Source organism: Fukomys damarensis, unplaced genomic scaffold (genome assembly GCF_012274545.1).
Source record: "Fukomys damarensis isolate Sample0158 unplaced genomic scaffold, DMR_v1.0_HiC HiC_scaffold_22, whole genome shotgun sequence".
Classification (NCBI taxonomy): Eukaryota; Metazoa; Chordata; class Mammalia; order Rodentia; family Bathyergidae; genus Fukomys; species Fukomys damarensis.
Window position 1 is genome coordinate 11,197,875 of NW_022900934.1, and position 14,061 is coordinate 11,211,935.

General features: G+C 58.6%; 1 long non-coding RNA gene across 2 annotated transcripts in view; it reads right to left on the bottom strand.

Annotated features, from left to right (window-relative positions):
* Positions 1-670: 670 nt before the first annotated feature.
* LOC117287254 overlaps positions 671-14,061 on the bottom strand; it is a 29,850-nt gene continuing 16,459 nt past the window's right edge. The window contains exons 2-4 of one of the 2 annotated variants that reach the window (XR_004518492.1): positions 4,400-5,138; positions 3,681-3,763; positions 671-2,020 (exon numbers count right to left, since the gene is read on the bottom strand). This is a non-coding gene — a long non-coding RNA (uncharacterized LOC117287254). Of the gene's footprint in view, positions 2,021-3,450; positions 3,764-4,399; positions 5,139-14,061 lie in introns of those variants that run through there. The other variant, XR_004518493.1, reaches the window with a different exon arrangement.

The following is a 14,061-nucleotide window of genomic DNA, read 5'->3' on the forward strand; positions in this document are numbered from 1 at the left end:
CTCCTCCTCCTCCTCCTCCTCTCCCTCGTCACTGTCCCCAGCCCTCCTTCCTTTGGCCAGAAGCCATCAGGTAAGGTTGGAAAGAGTCTGACCGCCCTCCTGGAGTTTCGGAACTACATTCATTCGTTCTCACCAGCTGGCAAAGGAGTACCAGGTCCTGGGCTCTGCCATCTGTGCCAGCGCCTTCCCTGCTGGGCAGGCCCGGAGCGAGGCCGCCCGAGGACTCTAAGCACACAGTCCCTCTGGAGGGTTCCCTTTGCTCGTCCCACTCCGTTTCAAGACGCTGACGAAGGTTTACACGGGCTGCCGTGCGGTCACCCTCGCCTCCGTGGGTCTAGTTCGGGATCTGACAACCACAACAAGGGACCTGGCCCGGCGCGGACTTCAGCTTCGGTGCTGCTGCTACTCAGATGCTCGTCGGGGACTAAGAGCGGCTCGGTGCAGTGGACCCGGGCCGGGTGGGCCTCGTGGGCCTGGCCTCCTGGCACCTGCTGCGCTTTCCCACCCTGTTCAGGACCACTAAATGCTGAAACGTGGATGCATATGGAAATAAAGGCGATTCATGGTGTGCCCGAGGGTTTTTTTTTTTTTTAACTATTTGTGTAAAACCACCCTTTGAAGCAGTAACTATCAAGTCTGAAAAGCAATGATGTTTCCATTCATCTATTTCTGGGGGAAACCTTAGTTCTAGGGATTTAACATCCTCTTAAGTAAAATTTCACTTAACAGTATTCCTTCCGTAAGCAGCCTTTTTTTTGTCAGACCATTGCCTGATTTTAATATAATAAAGCGTGCGTTAATATTTAGTAGGCTGTGCCCTTCTTCATCTCGGCATACTAATTAGGGGCAGTGTAATATTTCACATGCTTTGGGGTTCAGCCCTTTGTGGAAGAATACTTAGGATTTTTAGAATAGGCAGAATTGGGGCTCTTACGTGCTTCCGTAATGACAAGCGAATTTCCATCCACCAAATGGAGTAGGATATTTTCGTCATGCCACGCAGTGCCCTACTCCTTGCCTCTGTGTCCCGTATTGGGAACTGGAAGCAGTGCCTTTTTTATTCTGAGGTGGTCTCCAGAAGCCGCTCCGGCTGGCTGGGACTTGGGGTCCTGCCTCTACCTCCCAGAGAGCTGGGGTTACAAGCATGGCCACTGTGCCTGGCGTGAGAGTTCTTTTCATAGGGATAACGTTTTGCTTACCATGCTCCTAGTCACTGTTCCTGTCAACAGGTGGACTCCTGCACTGTCTCCCTGTGTAGGGATTCAGGGGTAGGGAGGGCTTCACAGTGCCCTGAGATGGCAAAGCCACCGCTTCTGAAAGTGCCCCCTCAGGTTGGCACCAGGAATGCAGCTCGGGTGTCGCTTCTGACAGCTTCCTGGTCTCGGGGCTGGGCCAGGTCCCTCTGGGTGGAGATCACACTGCCTGGCCGCTCTGGTGACTTGCTGTGACCTGACCTGCTGCTCTCCTGCCGAGATCTCCAGCAGGTCCCTTTGTGGCCTCTTGTCCTTCCCCTCAGGGGAAGCAGGGGTTCTGTCTGTCTTGTGTCCCTGTCCCAGCCCTAGCAGGGAGCCACAGAGGAAGTTGAGGGCTGGGCCTCAGGGCTCTGCCTTTCCTCAGAGCAGGAAGTTGAGAGTCAGCTGCTGAAAGCTTCCCACCACAATGCGGTGGCCAGAGAAAAGAAGCGGGTGGGCTGGGCAGTTCAGTCTGGTCAGTCACCTGGGGAGCGGCCTGAGGGGAGGGGCTCAGGCTGCCGTCACCTGTCACTGAGGACCCTGGACTGTACCCACCTGTGGAGTCACTGTGGTGGCAGGGTTTCGGATAAGGCAGCGAGGGCACCTACGGCCACGGCCAGCTTGCAAGCACTGAGGCCTCTGCGCATGCACGGCAGGCAGCAGCTGCCCTGTTCTCCCAAGGGCGCTGATGGTGTCCTCTGACCTCCAGCAGGCACTGGTCCTGCAGACCGTCAGGTGTGGTCACCATGGAAAACTCCAGTGATTCATGGTAAGAAACTGCCGAGTTCCTGGGTTAGGAAGGGAAAGGGCATCTGTTTTTGGAAGGCAGATTTGTCACTTGGAGGAGGGAGCCACAGCCACGTGGGGTGGGGGGACATAACCACACCCAAACCCCGGTGAGTCTGCCCTTTCTTTACACTGAGGGACAAGTGTGAGCCGGAACCCCTGCATTGGTTCACTTACTAAAGAGACTGTAGCCGGGTGTATGTGAATACCAGTACTTTAGGAGGCTGAGGCAAGATCAGAAATTCAAGCCCAGCCTGGGTCACTAAGGCAAGATATTGTCTCAAAGTAAATAAATAAATTGATAAATAATAAAGGGCTGGTGCTGGGCGTGGTGGCACACACCTGTAATCCCAATATTCGGGAGGCTGAGGCAGGAGGATTGCCACCAGTTCAAGGCCAACCTGAACTACATAGTGAGACCCTGTATCCAAAACACAACAAAAAACAAAACAAAAAAAAGCCTGGGGATGTAGCTTAGGGTGAGGGCCCTGGGTTTAGTTGCCTGTACTGGAGAAGTCCCAGAGTGTGCATTCCTGTGAGCCTGGCCCCTCCTTCCAGTGAGACGTGGTCTCTGCTTTGCTCCTCCTCCTGGACCTTCTTCCTGGGCTCTGTCCTCTGGTGGTTTGGCCCTGCTGGAGAGCAAGACCCTGCCTGCCTCCCCTGGAGGTCAGGTCTCTCCTGACGGCCTGAGGGTGTCCCCAGTGTTCTGCCTGAGTGCACCTGGGGCTGTGGGGCAAAGTCCTATGGGAACCGCTCCACCCGGAACATCCACATTTAAATTTTGACAAACTCAGGGCCAGGGTGCAGGAGCATAGCCTGGTATGGTGAGGCCCTGGGCTCCATCTCCGGCACAGCAAAAATTAAAATTAAAAATTGTCATTTTCAGGTTGCCAACCACAGGTTAGGCTGGGCACCCCCTGCAGTCCCCGGGGACACCTGTGCCTGCCCATGGGGTGAATATGGCGTTTCTGTCATACCCCTCCCAGGGGGGCCCATCTTTCTGGCCTCGGACAGTCGGCATAACTTATATGCCCACCCTCTGACTCTGCCACTAGGTGCGCGTGTGAGGGGCAGGGCTGGTGCCAGGTGGCCCTGTGGTCCTGGTAGGGTGCTGTGTATGCAATTCAGATCAGGTGGGGACATTTTCAGTTCCACCCTTAAGAGGCTGAGGAGTAGCTGGGTGTGGCAGCACATGCCTGTGATCCCCAGACTGACAGGCTGAAGCGGTGGGTTTTGAGTTCCAGCCCAGTCTTTACAATCTAGCAATTTAGCAAGATATTGTCTTAAAATTTAAAAAAAAAAAAACCTGGGGGGCCGGGGATTTAGCTCAGCGGTTCGGTGGCCTACCTTGCAAGAGCAAGGACCCGAGTTCAATCTCCGGTACCAAAAAATTAAATAAATAAATAAAATAAATAAAAAATAAAAGGTGGGGAGCAGGAAATCTAGGGATGTAGCTTGGTGCAAAAAGCATACTTTTTTTTTTGCAAAAAAAGGCTGGAAAGGGGCCTGTGTCAGTTGAGCCTCATGGATGAAGAGGTGTCAAAAATGAGACAGCTGGCAGGGTGGCCTCCCGACACCTCAGGCCAGGTGCTGGGCACACGTGTCCCTCCTGACCACAGTCCCTTGCCAGTGCGTGAGGAGGAAGTGATAGGAGCCTCTTACCTTCAAAGCCCAGTTCTCCGCCAGGCACACCTGTAAGGTAAGGCCTGACGCCGGAGGGTGGAGAGTTCAAGTTCAAAGTCAGCCTGGGAAATTTAGCAAGACCTTGTCTCAGACCATCACGGAGAGGGGCGTGGCCCAGTGGGGAGCAGGGCAGAGATGGTGGCTCAGCCCGCGCTCCTCCCAGCCTGTATCTCGGTCACCACCCGGCCCTGCTCTGTGCCAGTCACCTGTGCCAGTCCGGTTGACAGCAAGCCTGGTGTGCTGCGAGGTCCCTTTCCCTCACTGCACTGGGTGGCCTGTTCTGCTCCTTCTATGCCAAGAACCTGGGGCTGGAAGCGGTGCCCATGCCCGGTCCGAGCCTGGCCTCCCTCTCCCGGCAGGCCAGGGGCACAGGGAGGAGCCCTCTAGCCATGCTCACTGGGTGCTGGGTGTGTGGAGGTGCAGTTCGCCCCCTGGCAGCACTCAGGACCAGGCCTGGCCGGGCCCCCCAAGCCTGCTGCTGGCCAAGCACGGAGGACCCAGCGTTGTCCTGGGGGTGAGATGGACTCCCTGGGGTGTGAACAGGCAGGGAGAAGCCGAGCCGCCCGCCCTCAGCCACGAAGGGCACCTGCACTGCTAGCCCGGCTGGGGCTCCCCGCGGAGATTCAAGGGGTGCCAGGGGGGCAGAGATACCACGCCAAGGGCAGCGACTAAGGCAGGAGTGACCTCAGGATGCTCACCACAGGTGCTGGGGACAGAAGCTGGGACCGGAAGCTCCTTTCCTGAGACATCCAAGCCAGAGCCAGGGATCTAGAAGCAAACGCCACGGGGACGTGGCCAAAAATCACGTAGAGGTGGACGCGTGGTTGCGACGGGGACTCGGTGGGGCTTTTCCAGAGGCCTCTGTCCAGCTGAAAACGGAGTTTACAGACACTGGGCTCTCCCCACCCCACTGGAACATCAGTTGCAAGAAGGCAGGGCCCGGCCCTGTTGTGTTCGCTGCTGAGTCCCTGCGATCTCGCAGTCCGGCAGGTAGAGGGTGCTCAATAAAAACGCAGTGTGTGAGGGGCGAGCTTCTCATCATCTGCTCCTCACGGCTCCCAGGGTGGCTCCAGGTCAGGGTCTTCTGCCCACCAGCTGTGTGGCCCCGGGAAGGTTCCACACCCTCTGTGCCAGTCGGTGCCCAGCCCTTCCTTTCTGGTCCCCGGATTAGCTGCACTGTCCCTGCCCGGTTTTCGGGACGAGCAGAACGAGTCCTGCATTTCCCAGCAGAGGGCGCGCGCGCGCTGCAGACGGATGCAGCCGCCCGCTGGTCCCCAGCCGGCCTGAGGCGGGAGGGGGCGCGCAAACTCCTGCCTGCGCTTGGCCGAGGTCAGCGGGAGTCCGAGGCCCGACGGTCCCGGTGACCCTGGGTACTCTGGCTCAGGGACTGCTCCGGAGAGGCGCGGGAAACCGAGATCCAGTGAGGCCCCTCCGTTCCTGTGGTGCAGGGAAAGGACGTTTTTATTTTTCAATTATTAAATTTATTTATTTATTGCTGTACTAGGGATTGAATCCAACACCTTTGCACAGAGCTGCATCCTCAACCCTTTTCTAAGGGTCCCTCTATTGCCCAAAATGGACTGAAAATTGTGATCTTCCTGCCCCAGCCTCCCAGTGACAAGGTTACAAGTATGTGCCACAGCACCCAGCTTTGTTTTTTGAGACAGGCTCACCTCAAACTCACAGCAATCCTCCTGCCTCAGCCTCCCACGTCCTAGGATGACAGGCATGGGCTACCATGCCTGGCCCAGCTGGATTTTATTTATTTTTTTTATTTATTTATTTTGGTTTTTTGAGACAGGGTCTCACTATGTAGTTGAGACTGACCTGGAACTCACTGTGTAGCCCAGGCTGGTCTCACACTTGCAGCGATCCTCCTGCCTCAGCCTGCCAAGTGCTGGGATTACAGCTGTGCACCACCACGCCCGGCTCTCCAGCTGGCTTTTTTATTTCCAGTGTCCAGCAGCCACTTCTGACCCTCTTGGAGGAGGCTTCTGGAGCAAACCTTCCCGGCCCCCTCCTGACCCACCAGCCCCTCCTCCCACCGCCTTCTCCACCTGGTGCTGAGCCAGTCCTAGGCCCGAGCCTCCCCAGGGGCTCTCACCGCCCAGCCTGCATGCGTCTACAGAGGGCTCAGTGTACGCTGAGCTGGAGATGTAGATGGTACAAAGGGCTGAGACCCGCCCTCCGCAGGGCTTGGGACAGGAGCCACGGAAACTACGCCAGGCTATTTCCCAGGCGCCACGCAGCACTCCTAGAGGTAGCTGAGCCTCGGGGTCCAGTACCCGGCAGGGGACAGTTCCAGGTGAGGGGACAGCGCAGCAGGAGAAAGGCCCCAGCAGGAGGACATGTGTCCCACAGTCACACAGAGTGAGCACTCCGGGAGCAGATGGACAGATGGACATCAGGTGAGCCGGTGGCCCTGGCAGACCCACCACCGGCTCGGGCCCCTGGGGGAAAGTGTCCCCTGCCTGGCGGGACCAGTGGCTCAGCCTGGGTAGTGGCCTCTCCTCTCCCATAGCAGGTGCTGGGACATCTCAGGCCTGGTCTCACACCCCAGCTCCTGATGGTGCTGACCTAGTGACCGACCCAGGCAGCCCACCCACAGGCAGGGCCCCCCACACCCTTCTCTCGTGCTCTGGCACCCACCCAGGGGTTCCGGGAATGTGGCTCTTTTTCTTCCCATACTGCAGGTCAGAAAGCTGGACCGGCCACTTCCAGCCACGCTGCCCTCACTGCCTCCCTGACCCTTTGCTGAGCCGGACATGGCATCATCCAAAGGGCCCTGCATACCACAGGTCTACACAGTGATTCCAAGCCACAGAGCCACCCCAGCCTGGGACGCCAGGCCCAGCCACTCCCCAGATGCCTGCCAAGCAGGGCACACAGCAGGCAACAGCATGCAGAAAGGGCGCGTTCTGGGGGCGCTGATGAGCACTGAGGGGTAGGGAGAGACAAGAAACCAAAATCAAATGGCAAGCCGGGCGTCGTGGCGCACACCTGTAATCCCAGCACCTGGGAGGCTGAGGCAGGAGGATGGCCACAAGTTCAAGGCCAGCCTGGGCTGCACAGGGAGACCCTGGGTAAAAACAAAGCAAAACAAAAAACGGTGTAGGAGATCAGGTGGTGATGAGTACTGTCATAGAGAAACAACCCAGGGAGGGGCAGGGGTGACGGGGGGGGTGCTGTTGGAAACTAAAGCACCCAGAAGCCATCTGAGGAAGGACCTGAGGTGGATAACGGGGTGCATCGCGCCAGCGTGGGGGGCAGCGGAAACAGCCCTGAAGCAGGATGCGGGGGGTTGCTGTTGGAAACTAAAGCACCCAGAAGCCATCTGAGGAAGGACCTGAGGTGGATAACGGGGTGCATCGCGCCAGCGTGGGGGGCAGCGGAAACAGCCCTGAAGCAGGCGTGTTCTGGGCTGCGAGACACTGCCAGGAGGCCAGTGCGAGGGGTGGGGGTGCCTGGGGCCAGGGACGCGGCTGCTGTGCACCAGGCCCAGAGGCCCGCGGCCCTGCATTCCCTGGAGGGAAGTGGGAAGGCCGAGCCTCCGGGAAATGCTTCCAGCAGGGCACCTCCTCCTGCCGCCGAGGGGACGCGGGGCCCACAGTGGGGCCTGGAGAAAAGGCAGAGGACCTGGGTCCCCAAACTGTAGCCCGAGACCACGGAGGGAAGGCGGGGTGCTGGATGGAGCCCATGGAGCCCAAATGGAGGGGCCAAGGAGCGGCCAGTGCAGAGCGATGGGGACAGGTTCCAGGGAGGCCCTCGTGGACACAGAGCCTAAGGTCCCCGTCAGGAAGGGGCCCCTGCTGCAGGTACAGCCCCCCGGGCACCAGGCCGGGATAGGGCAAGCGCTCCACCACACAGCCCTGGAGGCTTCTGACAGCGCTACGGAATCGAGGCCCAGAGAGGCTGAGTGACTTGCTCAAGACCACACAGCTCTGGGTCGCAAAGCAGAATTCAACTCTGAACAGCACAGCCCAGAGCCAGGGGCCTCCACTGCCCACACCTCAACCCAGGACGAGGCCTGGTTTGCACTCCAAGCCCCAAGGGTGCCAGAAGCCCCTCTGGCCTCCCAAGCTCACCCTCAGCCTGGCCCAAATTTTACACATGAAGCGTCGGGGCTCCGTGAGGTGAAGAATGCGCCGAGGGGCGCCAAGCAGAGCTGGGGTCTGAAGTCAGCACCTCGGCCCGGCCCCAGCACGGTCTGGGCCGGAGCTGTCCTTCCGGCCGGCCCAGAGCCCGGGGCCCCGTGGGTGAAGCAGGCACTGAGAGCAGCTGCGAGCTCCCTGGCTTCCTGGTACAAGCACCTTCTCGTGACTCGCCAGGCAGGCCACCCGCAGAAGAGGAAGCCGCCAGCCCTGCCCATCCTTCCGGGGACCCTGGAGGCACTGAGAGGAGCCTGGTGGCCCCGAGTGACCGTGAGCAGGATGCTGGCGTCTGTCACCTCGCCACAACTACAGGGAGCCGCCCCGCCTGCCCTCAGGGCTCAGCCACTCGCCCCGCCTGGTGTCCTCTACCTGAGAAACCAACCACACCTGATCCCACGCCCGGCAGAGAGGCACCCACGGGGCCACCAAGCACAGGCCAGTGGGGCAGCGCGACGCCCGTGTGCGTGGTGACCTCTGCCCCAGCTTGCTCAGCAGTGTCCCGAGACAGCCCGGCTGGCCAGACCTTCCTGGCAAGGTCACAGAGCCCTGGCACGGCCTCGGGTCTGCTGGCGGGGAGCGGCGCCCAGAGGGGGCACCACTGATGGGGAGACGAGTCCATCACAGGGCTGCTGCGCCTGCCCTAGGAGGGCCCTCTGACAGCACGGGGTCCTCGAGTCTGGGGGACCAGCCGTGACTGCGGGTGTGGACAGGTCGTGGGCCCAAGTCCAGGCCCCTCCACCTGTCCCCTGTGTGACACGGGAGCGATGGCGGCCGGGAGTGGCCTCTCCTGAGCCACGATGGGGCTCCCTCTGCGGCAGCAGGGTTTGGACACCGATGGCCTCAGCACAGGGAGACCCCAGGAGGAGCCAGCAGGCAGGGACAGCTCCTGGTGCTCACGGGACACTCGGGGCCATCACGTGTTACAACCGTGGGGCAGCTCTGGCCAAAGATGCTGCTGGACCTCCGTGGGCTCCGCTGTGTCACCCACCAGGCAAGGAGCAGACCTGGCCCTGGGCTACTGCCTCTCACCTGCTGCGCACCCCTGCACGGGTCTGTCCTTCTGTCATTGGCCTCTGCAAGGCCAACCTCAGCAACGGGGGCAGGGCCAGCGAGCAGAGGCCGTGAGAGAGACAGAAGGAAAAGTCACAGGGATGGAGCTGGTGACGGCACCAGCAAAGTCCAGAGACTGGGCCAGCGTGTCGCTAAAGTCCCTCGGTTCTCTTTACCGCAGCCTGTGCTCCAAGCGTATTATTTACCCAATTTGGCAGATGAGGGCACAGAGATACTAAGCAATTTGCCTGAGGTCACACAGCAAGACAAGTGGCAGAGCCGAGATGGGACCTGGGCTTCAGGGCCCAAGGCACCACCCTCTGCCCCCTCTCTCACCAGGGAATCCAGGTTGTTGCTACAATGACAAGCGACGTCTGCGCCACCACGCAGAAGGCCCTGGACACCATGCCAAGGGCCCCGTTTGTGGTGGGTTCCCCAGAGAGGGGCAGAGATGGTCGGAATTTCACACAGCTGCCCGCCTTAAACCAACTTCACAACCCTCCCAGTCTGGGCCAGGCTTTGATTCCAGTCACTTCACGAGCATGAAATCTAACTTTGGGTCCCTCAGGGGCATTGAGCTCCGTGGGGGATGGGGTGGTCTCGTGGAGACCCCCAGACAGGGCAGAGGTCAGGGCATCTGAAAGCTCCAAGCTAGGCAAGTCCAGTAGGATTCAAAGCGCGCTCTCTCCTCTCTCTCTTCCTCATTTTAAAATTTTTATTTATTTGTTTGTTTATTGCAATAGGGTCTCACTGTGTAGCCCAGGCTGGCCTCAAACTCAAGATCCTCCTGCCTCAGCCTCCCAAGTGCTGGGCCTGAGGAATGTGCCATCACGCCTGGCTCTTGATCACTTCTCTTAGCCTGCTGTGCCCCAGGCCCTCCACCTGCTCACGGTGGCTGCCAAATCTCCATAACAGGGGCTGCAACATCGGGGGAGCTTCCCACAAATCACTGGTGGGGAAACCGAGGCTCATCAAGAAACAGCACTCAGCACAGAGCCAGGATCTGGGCTCTGTCTTCTGCATCCTGCTGCTCCCAACCTCCGGAGCCAGAGCCACAGCCAGAGAATGAGGCAGATGGGTGCCTGGCACAGGCTGCACCCAGAGGCGATGCAATCCCCTGGACTCTGCCAGGCCGCAGCTCCCCTGCAAGGCGTCAGGAGGCAGAGAATCCCGGGACCAGCTGAGGTCTGCAGCTCCTCATACCCACCGTCCCTGCTACACTGCATCCAGCTCCCTGCTGTGGAGGGCAGGGTCCCCATGTACACACCCAGCCCTGTGCCCACTTGCCCTGCCATCTCCCTTGGCCCAGGGCCCAGGAAGTGGACAAGTGCCCACTGCCATGCCTGCCAACCCTGCTCTGCCCACAGATGCCCTTGGTTCACACCTCTGCTCACCACCCAGTATCTTAATCCCCACAGCAAAAACTGTGTGAGTTTCTTAGGGCAGACTTGGTCTCAGACACAGATTTAAACCAAAGAAATATGGCTGGGCGTGATGGTGCATGCCTATAATCCCAGGAAAGCTGAGGCAGGAGAATCACTGCAAGCTCAAGTCCATCCAGTGCTACAGAGTGAGTCCAAGGCCTGAATTTAAAAACCTAAGCCGGGTGTGGTAGTGCACACCTGTAATCACAGCACTCTGGAGACTGAGGCAGGAGGATCACTGCAAATTCAGGACCAGCCTGGGCTACATAGTGAGTTCCACATCAGTCTCAACTACGTAGTGAGACCCTGTCTCAAAAAAGCCAAACAAACAAACAAAAAAACACCAGAAAGAAAGAAACAAGAAACACACACAGGTGTGGTGGTGCACGCCTATAATCCCAGTACAGGAGGCTGAGGCAGGAGGATCACTGTGAGTTCAAGACCAGCCTGGGCTACATAGTGAGTTCCAGGTCAGTCTCAACTATACAGTGAGGCCCTGTCTAAAAAAAAAACACACACACACACAGAGAAATGTGTCCTCCCAAGTTCTGGGGCCGGAAGTCCGCCCTAGAGGTACCCCAGGCAGGGGCTGTTTACCTGAAGCTCCCGTCCCCCTGCATCTCCCGGGACCTGGGGGCACCTGGCGTTCCTCGCTGGCAGTGCCATCCCTCTGTGTATCCCACACAGATGTCTTTCAATGTCCCCACCTTCCGGACATCACTTCAACGCCTCGATGATCTCTTAGCCCGTTAAGGAGTCTGCCAAACCCCCGTTTCCAAACGCAGTCACGCCCCGAGTTCCAGATGGACGGGAATTGTGGAAAGGACAAAATTCAAGCCCAAACAGGCACCAACTGTGTGTTCCAGGTCCCAGGGACAGAGTAGTGACCAAAGCCAAGAGAACAGGCTCTGTCCTCGCAGAGTTCGCGTCCAGGGCTGGGGGCGGCAGGAACAGTTACAGAGATGCAGCTTCAATTACAGGCCCAGTAGGCTCCGTCACTGAAACCCCGGACCCAGGGACACCCGGGGCCAGGCCCTGGGCACCGAGAAGATGCCTGATTTGCCCGGGCCTGTGTGGTGGTCTCCCAGTGCCCCCATGTGTGCTGGGCTTCAGAGATCACCTCCCCCCGAGCCTCCTGGATCCATGAGCTGTGTCTGGTGCCCCCTTGGGGCATTCAGTTTCCTGGGCAGCAGGGTGGTATTTTATCTTAATCAGGGTTTTTTTGCTTTTGTTTCTTGCAGCGCTGAGGATGGAACCCAGGGCCTTATATGTGCTAAGCAAGTGCTCTACCACTGAGCTATATCCCAGCCTTACTTAGGAATTATTAATGTTTCCTTATTAAAAAGAATGCTCGAGCCGGGTGTAGTGGTGCACACCTGTAATCCCAGCACTCTGGAGGCTGAGGCAGGAGGATCGCTATGAGTTCGAGCCCAGCCTGGGCTACAAAGTGAGTTCCAGGTCAGTCTCAACTACATAGTGAGACCCCGTTTTAAAAATAAATAAATAAAAATAAAATAAAAAGAATGCCTCCTACTAAAAGAAATCAGAAGTGTTCCAGGAAAGCGCCCCGGTTTCCCCTCCTCAAGCCCGCCATCCAGGTGGCTCTCAGTGGGGCCCAAATCACCAGTTGCTGCCTAGTGGGCGCCATCACCCCGTAAGCTGTGAGCTCCCTGGGGCACAGTTTCTAGGCTGCCCAATCCTAGTGGGTACGCAGTTGGGGGTTCACATGCCGGGGGACTGGGGAAGCCTGGTTCCCCCGCCTTTGCAGCCAGCCCCAGGACACGGGCAGTTCCCACCAGGCCAGTCAGGGACCTACGTTTCCTCCGGGCTGAGACCGCAGTCAGCCTTCTGCACCTGGGCCCTGGCGAGGGCTCGCTTATCACCCCACGGGCATTTACCAGGTCGCCAGTGAGCTCTGGGGCCTGTCCGGCTCTCAGGAAGCTGGGTGCGGCCGGGACACAAGGCAAGGCAGAGGGGATGTGAGGTGGGGGTGCTCAGCAGGGCACACCGGGGGGCTTCCTGCAGGAGGCAGCATGTAGCAGGGGCAGGGCAGGTCCCTGGGGCAGGTCGCCCTGAAGGAGGACTAAGGGTGGGGAGGAGCCGTGCCCAGAAAGACTGTGGAAGGGAGGAGGCAAGGCTGGCGGGAGGGCACATTCTGCAGCTCTGTGGCCTGGGTGCCACCTTCGCCTGTGTCCTAGACGCCCGCCAACCTGGTGTGCCCAGGCTCAGCCTGGCGGTGCTGGGCAGGGTGGCTCCCCGGCGGCGTCCGGTAGCACCCCAGCCTGGGTCCCGCGCTTTCCACCCCAGCGATGCCAGGAATCTTCACGCTAACAGGATCCCTCTGGCCAAGCAGAGGGTGACTGTGGGGTGAGCCCAGAAGGAAGCTGCGGACCCGCGGAAGTGACTCTTGTCCAGGCAGTGAGGACGTGGTGGGCGGTATGGAAGCTGGGCTCGGGCTCCGGGCAGAGCTGAGAGGCGAGAGGACGGGACCCGCGTGTCAGCGGTGTGACCTGTACGGGCTGTCGTGGCGGGAGGTGGGCGGGCAGCAGGAGGAAGACACCAGGCCACGCTGCAGGCACAGGGTCAGCACAGAAGGGGGATTCAGCCGCACAGGCTGGGGGGCTCGCTGCACCCCCGTTTCAGGAGATCTCTGGGGCCACCCCTGCACCCACCACAGCAGCCTTTCCAGCTGCACTGCCAGAGTTGCGTGCGGTCACACAGCAAGTCAGGCCCCGGGACACAGGACACTGGCAGCTTCCACTGGGCCCCAGACACTGGTCTCTGGCCAGCCCCAGGGTCGTGTGAGTTGGGAGGAAGCATCGCTTTCTAACTTGTCAATTTTCTTTGTATTGTAAAGTTTCCCAGCGAGGCCAGCCTGGGCTACATAGTGAGTTCGAGGCCAGCCAGAACGACACAGGGAGACCCTGACTCAAAATACCAAAAAAAAAAAAAAAAAAATTATCAATGAATGTTTCACTCTGCAATCAGAAAGGAATGGAAGCCCTGGGTTCGATCCCCAGTATCCCGCAAAATTGTATGATCAAAAACATTTAGGAAATGCATCAAAGTAAAGCAAGAACCTTTACCAAAAATAAACGAAAGCAAGATAGGGCTCCACGTTCACCTCTCTGGTGGTACAGGGAAGTCCTAAGAACTGCTCCCTGCTGGCATCAACCCCAGGGCAGGATGGGCAGGCACAGACAATGGGGAGGGAAAGTTATCGAGGCTCCATAGGAGGGAGACCCCTTCAATGCTACACTCTGGGAGGCGGAAGCAGGAGGATGACACTTCAAGCCCAGCGTGGACAACTCAGCAAGACCTTCAAAACGAACAAACAAACAAAGGCTGGTGATGTAGCTCAGAGGAAAGCCCTGGTTTCTATCCTTAGTACTGCTAAAAAGAAAAGAAGCTAGGTGTGGTGGTGCACGCCTGTAATCCCAGCTCTCGGGAGGCTGAGGCAGGAGGATCCTATGAGTGTGAGACCAACCTGGGCTACAGAGTGAGTTCCAGGTCAGTCTCAACTACGTAGTGAGACAGTCAAAAAACCCAAATTAATTAATTAATTAATTAATGGTGTCCCGACTTCCCCTGCTCAAAGGAGCCACCACACTGCACCTGGGCTGCTCCTCCCAGTGTCCTCCTCTGGCGGCACCCCGAGTTCGGCAGCCTCTCCTGGGGGTTCCCCCAGGCGTGAAGGGTGCTCCTCCCCTGCCTCCTCTCCCGGCTGCCCTGCGC